We start from the raw sequence: 9548 nt of genomic DNA, 5'->3' as shown, positions 1-9548 counted from the left end.
AGGGAATATATTAAACACTTGATGTTTGATGTCATTAAAGAAAATATAACTTGACTTTCATGTCCCAATTTATTATTGATTAGAAATTACCCAAACTCCCTATCCTCTATTTAACTTACTTTAAACATTTTAATTATTATTCTCAAAGTAATACTTATATTTAAATTCAAAAGCCAAACAGTAATGCAAGTCTAAAATAAACAAAAAATGTATATGTGTATGGAAATGAACTCCTGTCCTCACTCTGTTCACACAAACATTAATATGCAATCTCTTTTAACTCTTTAATATGGTATTTGCCCCCCAATTTCTGATACCATACTTTATTGCTAGTTCTGTGCATTTTTGCTTTTTAATTTTAGATATTATCTATTAGCTTCCTTGTATGGAAGATTAGAATGACCTCTTTTACTCTAATCTCCTCAACCCTAATTTCAATGGACACACCTATTTTTCCTCCTATTCTTCCACTATAGTTTATATGGTGCTATACTGATATATCAATATGTATGATTTAGATTTGTACTATACTTTGATTACATTTCTCCTCTCCTCGTCTTTGCAACTTTTTATTATGTCATAGGTCCCTATGACTATTTTAGTCCCAAACTTTCTCATAAAACTGTAAAACAGTTTCCTGTAAAGTTTATGTCTTTGAACACATTTCTTTCTTCTTTTCTCCCTTCCTATTTTCTTTCCTTTCTCTCTCTCTCCTTCTCTCCCTCCTGCCCTCCCTAGGAGAGTCAAATGTAATTTCAATTCCTTAATTCCTTCAACTCCTCCGTAGTTAAGGAGCAGTTACATTTATACAGTCCTACAATTATTTCGGCCCTTTGAAGGCAACCACAAGGCTGATGTGGGCCCTGGTGAAAATGAGTTTGATGCTCCTGCACTAGTCCATGTCCCTTTTGTCTTTCAAAATCGTGGTTTCATTTCGTGTCTGCTGCCTCTGCTCTCCCATCCCCTCTTCATTTTCTTTGTTCTTGTGCTTTTATACATTTTTTCTTTCCTTTGCTCTTATTTCAGTTTATTTTAGGATTGAATGCATATGTTTAATTCATCATATTTAACCTGAATTCTGTAAATTTTTTATGTTTTTCACTTTAGAGTGAGTAATACTGCCCTCTGTTAGTCACTTTTAAATCATAAGGTTTTTGCAGCATTTATCGAATATATATACCAATGTAATAATTAACAAAATATGTATTTTTATTGTTTTTTTCTTGATCCACTAGTATTAAGAGAGATAAAGTAGGTATGTTATTAAGTGTTAATTCAGAAAAACTATAAGGGATTGGTCATGAAATTGTTGGAAAGACTAAAGAAGTGAAGGGGGAAGGTGAAGTTGCCCACCTGCCACCTATCTGGTTGAGGAGCTGCAGGGAAATAGGTTATCGAGAATGAGGATTGCTGTGCTGAGGAGCCTGTTGAGCTTCTATTGCTGCTCTTCTGCTGTAGCAACTATCACGAACCTTTGCAGGCAGCTAGGAGCCCACACCTGCACTGATGCTTCAAGGAACCCAGTAGCCCACAGTCTCCTGCTACCAAGGCTTCAACTACTGCTGCTGGTTGGAGCCAGAGCCCACTAGCACGGTGTTGCTGAGCACCGCCTCTGCCATTGCTGTGGTTCAGCATGGCCTGTGCGGGACCCCACAGCCCACATTTCCCTGGCCCTCTGGCTGATGCTTCTATGCACCACCAGAAGCAGGAAAAAAAATCCACACAGATTTTTTCCCTTCCTCCTGCCTTTCAATTCCCTAATAGTGCTTCCCATTGGCAGAACCTCACTAGGAAGCAGCTGGCAAGGAAGTCTGCGAGAAGTAGTTTATAGGCTCTCAGGCATCCTGTGATACAGAGGAGATTCCAGAAGGCTGGGAACAGTGTTGAGAGCCAAATGACAAATAGCCAGCCCAGAAGGTTTAAAGGGAAAACCAGTAACTGACTTGTGAATATTTTTGTTTTTCTGGGTAGGAGTATCTATCTGGCATATTATCTGAGTGTGATGTACATCTCTAAATACACACATTTAATAGTCAAGGCTCTGAGAATAAAATGAGAACTGTTTGTGGCAAAGAAGTTTGATAATTTTCCAATTGTGAAGAAAACCATAATGATTATGATATTTCTTGATGATTTTGGCATTTCCAGAGTTTATCTTATAAATTGTTGGTTTTATTTTGCTGACATTTTACAGAATTTGGAGCAAGAAAACACATTTAATAGGTTGTTCAGTGACACTTTTTTCCATTGTCTCAGATTTTTGATTAAGGCCAAAAACTGAGCACAAGAGATGTTAACTTTCTCACATTCTAAAGGCTGCTGTGAAGACAGCCAAACGCAGGGTGAGAAACTACCCTGAAGGCCAGCTCAGAACAGAGGCCCAGACCTACTGCCGTTGGTCGGCGCCCTTCCTCGTCTTTTCTTCCTCCTGCGCCAAGTGCACCTGACTACGATGAATGGCTGAACAATACTTTTTTGCTGGTATATTAAAGTGAGTCTGATCTTCCAAGCGAACCTGGCTATTTTTGCTGCTAAAATTAACATGTAGAAATATCTGTTTAACTGGTCACTCTGTAATTGTAGAGAATAAAATGGTGTCTGTCTTTCAGGTTCCTGTGCTCCTCTTGTCAGAGAGACTGGAAGTCCAACTCTGCTCCCAAACTATTGGCTCAGGTTTTGAAAAAGTCAAAGGGAGAACACATTCATTACAGAATATAATAGTCTCATTTAGTTTCCTTATGTTTTTTAGGCAGAACTTCTCCAAATAAAGGAGTGGGTGCTATAAGAGTAGATGGCAATGTGGTAGTTGGATGGCAGGTATCCAGAGGACTCACAACTGTCCAAATCTGTTGCTACCTTGGCCATTTTTCCCTAAGTGTAAGAGCAGGTCACAGTGACGTACAGAGCACAGTGATATACTATAACAGTTATTGGGTCTTCTCTCCCAAAATCCAAAGCAGAACTAACCAGGGCTCCATAGAGAATCCCTGACCTATATATAATAGAACTACTGACGTGTATGTAAACGGCCTGGAAGCAAATGGTCAAGAGACTTGGCCATTTATGAAAATGGTAATCAGGCCAATTGAGAGTTCTGGACTGCCACCTTTATTGAGAAGTTTAGAAGTAACTGAGAGACACTTTAGGTTGAACTTTAAGATTGACGTGTTTTGCTTACTGTTTTGCATGATAGGCAGTCATTCCTTGCTGAAATGAATGATTTACTTGTATAGAAGAGTGACTTGTGATTGGTTTATTGTCAGAAACAAATAAAAAAGTTATAGTAAACCAAGGCAGGTTATTTTGAAGATGGCAAAAACCTGGGATCAGGTGCAGTATTAGCTTTTATATTTATGTATACAATTTCATTTACTCTGTCTAGAGCAAGTGTGTGTGTGTGTGTGTGTGTGTGTGTGTTTTATAATGAATGGAGTTATTTTAACTGAGTGCTAATGTGGTGAATGCCAGGTGAAAAATTCAGTTGAAATGCTGTCACAAGATTCTTTTGTTTTACTGACAAGATGTGTCATGTTCTCTTGATTCCCAATATATGGAGAGTGAACTGATAAATAGTTTGGAGATGAAATTGTCAGTCACCATTATCACACTTGAGCAATTATCTCTTCAGGTGGCTTGCACTGCCATGAAATTCATGTTCTGGAGTTTAGAAGCAAAGAGAAGGGAAAAATAATATGGATTTGACTATATAGTGGAAAAGTGCTTAAGTTAGAAAAGTAAGATTCCAAAGGGGTTTGAATATAGGGGGACCATTTGCTGCTTCTTCTGAGACTGAGAGAGGAAAGAAAGCCAGGAAGAGGTGGAAGATCAGAGGTGGATATACCTTGAAGCAAATGAAGCTCATATTTTAGGTTCCCTTCCACAGTGGAGATTATTCCAAGGCTTTGATAGGGACCTTAGCAGTGTGTTCACGCAACCAAATACTTTTGTAAAGTTTATGCAAGGTATTTACTTAACCACATCAATTGAGTATTCTGTCTTTCCCTACTCTGTCTTCTTTTTCATTACATTTCTCCTCCTTTGGGATGGTTTTGGAGTGACCCCAGACATTATTTGAGTTCTAGCCAAGAAGATCAATTTGAGTGGGGAATATAATTTTAATTTAGTGGAATATATTTATGTGACTCACATCATCACTTCCTACATATTTAAGTTACTACTTCCTCATTCTGGCGAAGGAATAGCTTCCAGAAATACTCCTGTTGCCCACTCTGCCAACCTGATTGATGTTATGACTCACAGGTGAATGGCCAAAGTGCTATGAATATGTCTTAAGGTGTTGAGCATCTAAAGTATGTGTGTAGTGAAACAAAAACAAGATTTGAAATATATGGAGCCAGAAGCAGGTCTGTGGAAAATGTTTCCATTCATTAGGTGTTTAAAACTATAATTAGAGGATTTGGTTCCTATCATTATTCTCACTTGTCAGGAATATACTAAATGAATCATGTTTGCACTTGCTTGTTTGTTGTGGTGGTGGGAACTCTGTGAAAGAAAATTTGTCAAAACTCCTGTATTTGTAGGGCAAATACATAGTATTTCTACAATAGTGATCATATCTCTAATAGCCATGTAGAAAACAAAATTTAGAAAGGTTCTATCTGTTTTTTATTGTTGCATAAGTAACCTCACCGAAACTTATTGACTTAAACCCAAAACCACTATTTTGTGGTTGGCAATTTGTCCTGGACCCTTCTTAGATGGCTCATCTCTCACCACAGGGTGGTTTTTCTGGGCATGCACATCATTGTGGGATCTCAACGGGGTGGCTGTGTTTTTCCTTCTCCCCTCAGGATATTGTATCCTTTAGAAAGCAGTCATGGTTTGTTTACCTTCACAAAGTAATAGCAAAGGCAAGGTTTCTTGAGGCCTAGGATCATGACTCATACAATGTCACCTTGCTGCATTCTATTAAACAAAGAAAGTCAAAAGGTCATGTTGGAGGAGGTCATCAGGAGGAGGTGACCCTACTGGGCAATTAGAGGCTTCTGACTCTCTCTTCTGTCCTNAAGGTTCTATCTGTTTTTTATTGTTGCATAAGTAACCTCACTGAAACTTATTGACTTAAACCAAAAACCACTATTTTGTGGTTGGCGATTTGTCCTGGACCCTTCTTAGATGGCTCATCTCTCACCACATGGTGGTTTTTCTGGGCATGCACATCATTGTGGGATCTCAACGGGGTGGCTGTGTTTTCCCTTCTCCCCTCAAGACGTTGTATCCTTTAGAAAGCAGTCATGGTTTGTTTACCTTCACAAAGTAATAGCAAAGGCAAGGTTTCTTGAGGCCTAGGATCATGACTCATACAATGTCACCTTGCTGCATTCTATTAAACAAAGAAAGTCAAAAGGTCATGTTGGAGGAGGTCATCAGGAGGAGGTGACCCTACTGGGCAATTAGAGGCTTCTGACTCTCTCTTCTGTCCTCTTCTGTCCTTGGAATGTACATTCCACCCACTGTTCCCACACTAAGAGCTCTTTTTAGCCTTGAGAGAGTAATGTGTAGAGAACTTACCAGATGTGCAGACCATCTGGGCTGAATTTATGACTGAACCCAGGTAAGTTCTTTATATGAAGTTTTAAGATCTGGCGGCTGATAAGGTGATCTACTGGTTTTGTGGTCGATCAAGATAATTCTGGTATGTAAGTTCTCTTGCTTTTTAAATCTGCTAACTCCCACTCTGGCATGGTTTTTCTTTCTTTTGATTCTTTCTTTGGTCTCTTCTTGCACGCTGTATGGAGGCTAGTCTCAAATTCCACCTGGGAGGCTTCCAAGGTTGTGAACTGATGATTGGTGATCCAGCCAGGAGACTGAAGAAATGGGCTGGAGAAAGCAGCATCTGCCAGGAAGATTTCAAAGTGGCTGTCGACCTCTATGGGGGAGGGGTGGCCCATATATTAGATGCTTGTGGACCACCATTTGAGTCTTGCGGTGCTTGAAAATGCCAGCAGCTTTAATGCATTTATTTGAAGAATTGTGCAGTACGTACTACACAGCAAAGATGGGAAACAAAAGGCTGCTGCAATGGGTGGATCTCTACTCTGAGCAGTTCGGCACTGATGTACAACTGCAGGCTGAAACTCAAGTTAGAAAGTTAGAAGAAGAGCTGAAGTTAGAGAATGACATAAAGATCTCTATTACTCTGTTAGCTTCAGGGCTGGGGACATAGCAGGAGACTAGATAAATGGAGACCTTACCATGCCTTTTACAAAACTGGAAGGCACCAGCTGCTATGGATTAAGACTGAAGTCCTTGTGACAAAACCTAATTGGTATGCTGAGAGGTGGAGTCCCTGGGAAAGTGAGGAGAGTGAACAGGACACTGTGGTGATTGACAAAGAAATGGACGAATGTTCTGTGCTATATGATCACTAATGCAAAAGGAAGCAAAAGCAGAGCAAGAGCGACCTCAGCCAGTGGGGCAGCCCTCAATTCAGGGGATACTCCATGATAAGAGAATACATTCCTGCTGCGCTTATTGACATATCTGCCAAGTTCCCAAGAAAGGCTGGGGAAGACATCCAGGCGTGGTTAGTGTGGCTATAGAATACAAGAGGTGATGGCTTTCTCTGACTGGATAAGAGGCAGAGGAAATGAGCAACATCACCACACACCCTGTTGTCCCTCAGCACCTGCATGACACTTAGGGGAAGGGAAGGCATTCAAGGCACGTACTTACTTGTATATTGAATTGTTCTAGCCTGCAGGGAGGCTTGGGCCAATGAAGTATTTGTCCTCTGGCATGTGGGTGCCTGGGAATTTATAGAGGGGGGTGACAAATTCTTAGGGAGTTGGGAATGAGACAGGGAATCTATGCCCCTGTATTTGAAAGCCCTGACAGGGCCATGTTCTCTTCAGAAATGAAAGCAAAGATACTCCAGCCCTTTCCCAGAACCTGCTGTGGAACACAAAGTCCAAGCTGAGTCTGGTCATGGAACAAGACATTTACGGTGTTGGGCAAGCCATTGCTGATCTGGAAAAAATGAACAAATTCTGGGAATAGGTATGTAGTGTAGGAAAGACCTCAGACTAAAAACTTGGAAAGCCAACAGTCTATCTTATTCTGCTATGAAGGGTGTAATACAAGTAACCTGGAAGCAAAAGTGGGTAGACCACATTGTTGCCGAGACCCCACCTACAAAGACAGACTGGCAACCCAACACTGTCTTGGTCAGCTTGTGGGAAACTATAAAATCTGAACAGTAATCCAGACCTGCCCCACCTGCCCCTACCATTAGGCCCTCATTGGACGCCTCATCTGGTCCAATGAAAGCCTTAGGGATACAGTTGTATTCCAGGTCGGTGCTTCCATGTATCAGAGCCGATGTTAGATCTGACCCAGGAAGCTTCTGAGGTTTCGACCAACTCAGATTTGAGGAGTGGAGAGATGAGTTGCTGCAAAGAATTTGTGGCCATTTTTGTACTCTACCCAGAAGGTTCTTCAGTTTGACAAAAATCTTGACTATTAATAATACTGAGTTTTGTGTCTGGAAGAAATCACTACATTATCCATAGTAACAATATTAAGTCGATTATGCTAGAGGCGAAGCTGAATTATCATTATATTCTCTCTACAAAATGATATTAGGAAACTGTTGTTTTATGGAGAGGAGGTCAAAGAGTATGGAACCAAAAATAAAGTGGCATAGAGAGGAGGATCAATGAAACGTGTCTTTGAGATCCAGCTGAAGCTACATTTGGTTTATATGACCCAAATGTGAGCCCTGTGCTTGGGAACTCCAAGGCCTGGGTTTGGATACACTAACATTGCTTAATAGTTGAAAGATTTTTGGAAAATTACATGCTCATTTGAAAGTCAATTTTTCATCTGGGAAAAGGATACCTATTTTTTAATCTTTTTTTTGTGGATATTAGTATATTAATTAATGTACTAAAGTGCTTAATACTATTTTGCTATACAGTAGGCAGAAAGAGATACATTTTTGTTTAACATGCCTACTGTGTCCCAGGTTCTGTGCTAGGACTTGGGATACAGTGGTAAACGAGACAAAATTCACAAAATTCTCATAATTATGCAGGCTCCGCTCTAGTTGGGGGCTTATATCTAGTTAGAAACTTACTTACTCTTGAGGAGCGTATATCTCAGCCTTCAACACATTTTAGTTCCCTTTCTTAGTCAGCATAAAGACATGAGTAAAATTAAAAAAACACTTGGAGTAATAGTCTATGGAGATTTTGTACATTTTCTGCTGAAAGGTGTACATTAATTGATCAAAAAGAGTTTACGGAGAGGAGATGCTGGGAGCTCATACATAATGAACTTGCTCAAACCATAAATGGAGGCTAAATTATTTTGGATTACTCTAATACAGTTAGCTACAAAAAAATTGGATCTCTTTCTGTCACATTTGAAAGAAAAATTCTTATCAAAGGCAAGCTGTTCCCTTGTTTCCCTAGTATCCTGAAGAATTTAAAGAGAATCTAATTTAGGAAAGATTTTCTGTCTTTAAAAAATCTCAGTATGTTCAAAAGGCAGCATTAAAAATGCATTCCCTATCTGAATCACAATTATATTGAAAAATATCAAACACTGAGTTTGTACACATTTTTTTTACCATCTACTCTTTCTATACAAATAACGTTACAATATGCATTAAGCCTATTAATTTAGTTTTCTCCTAGAGATGAATAAATTATCCTTATGTAGTTGCCTTGTTGTGAGGGGGAAAGAACCATTAATTTTTTTTAGTTGAAATTATAATTTCAAGGGAGGGCTCATTTTAATTCTTGTCTATCTTTAAATTTTGGCAAATAGTTTTGTGCTTGTGATTATATACAGTGTTTTTGAAAACACCAGGAATACTAGGAAAACAGATCAAACTCTTATTTTATTTTTCATTAGCTATGAAGGTTATTAATGTTCTAAAGTTTCAAAAATATTTCCTTGGGTTTTACAACATGAATTAAACGTGATGAAGGGAGTCCTTTCCAGAAGGGAGTCCTTCCCGGACAGCTCAGGTGGTTACAGCATTATTCCAACACACCAAAGCTGTGGGTTTGAGTCCCTGGTCAGGGCACACACAAGAATGAACCAATAAATACATAAATAAGTGGAACAACAAGTTGATCTCTCTTTCTCTTTCCCATTTCTTTCCCTCTCTAAAAATCAATCAATAAAAAAAGTTTAATTAATGTGATGAAGGGTACAGTTATTATCTACACATGCTGGTGAGGACATGGAATGTTGGCTTATTGACTGATAGGAAGTATTGAAAAATACAAGTTGTAGTTAGAAAAACTCATTTTCGAAAGGGGTCTCCCTCTAATAATAGTTAGGTATTTTGCTTATTTCACATGTAGTCCAAACTTAATTGTGTACTGGAATTAAATTTGTGTTTTCATTTTAAAAACAGATACCCTCTGTCTTTTCTATCTAGAATATGGTTTAGTATTTCAGCTAAGAAATACTCCAAACTCCCCTTTATGTTAGTTTCCCTATGTTTTTCTTTACAAAAGAGAGTTTTTCTCCCTTTACTATCCTTAATTTAATGAGAGCTGATTCCCTCTTGC

This window comes from Sturnira hondurensis, unplaced genomic scaffold (genome assembly GCF_014824575.4).
Source record: "Sturnira hondurensis isolate 20B ecotype Veracruz unplaced genomic scaffold, ASM1482457v3 Scaffold0000648, whole genome shotgun sequence".
In the NCBI taxonomy this organism is placed as follows: Eukaryota; Metazoa; Chordata; class Mammalia; order Chiroptera; family Phyllostomidae; genus Sturnira; species Sturnira hondurensis.
This window is presented reverse-complemented; position numbering follows the sequence as displayed.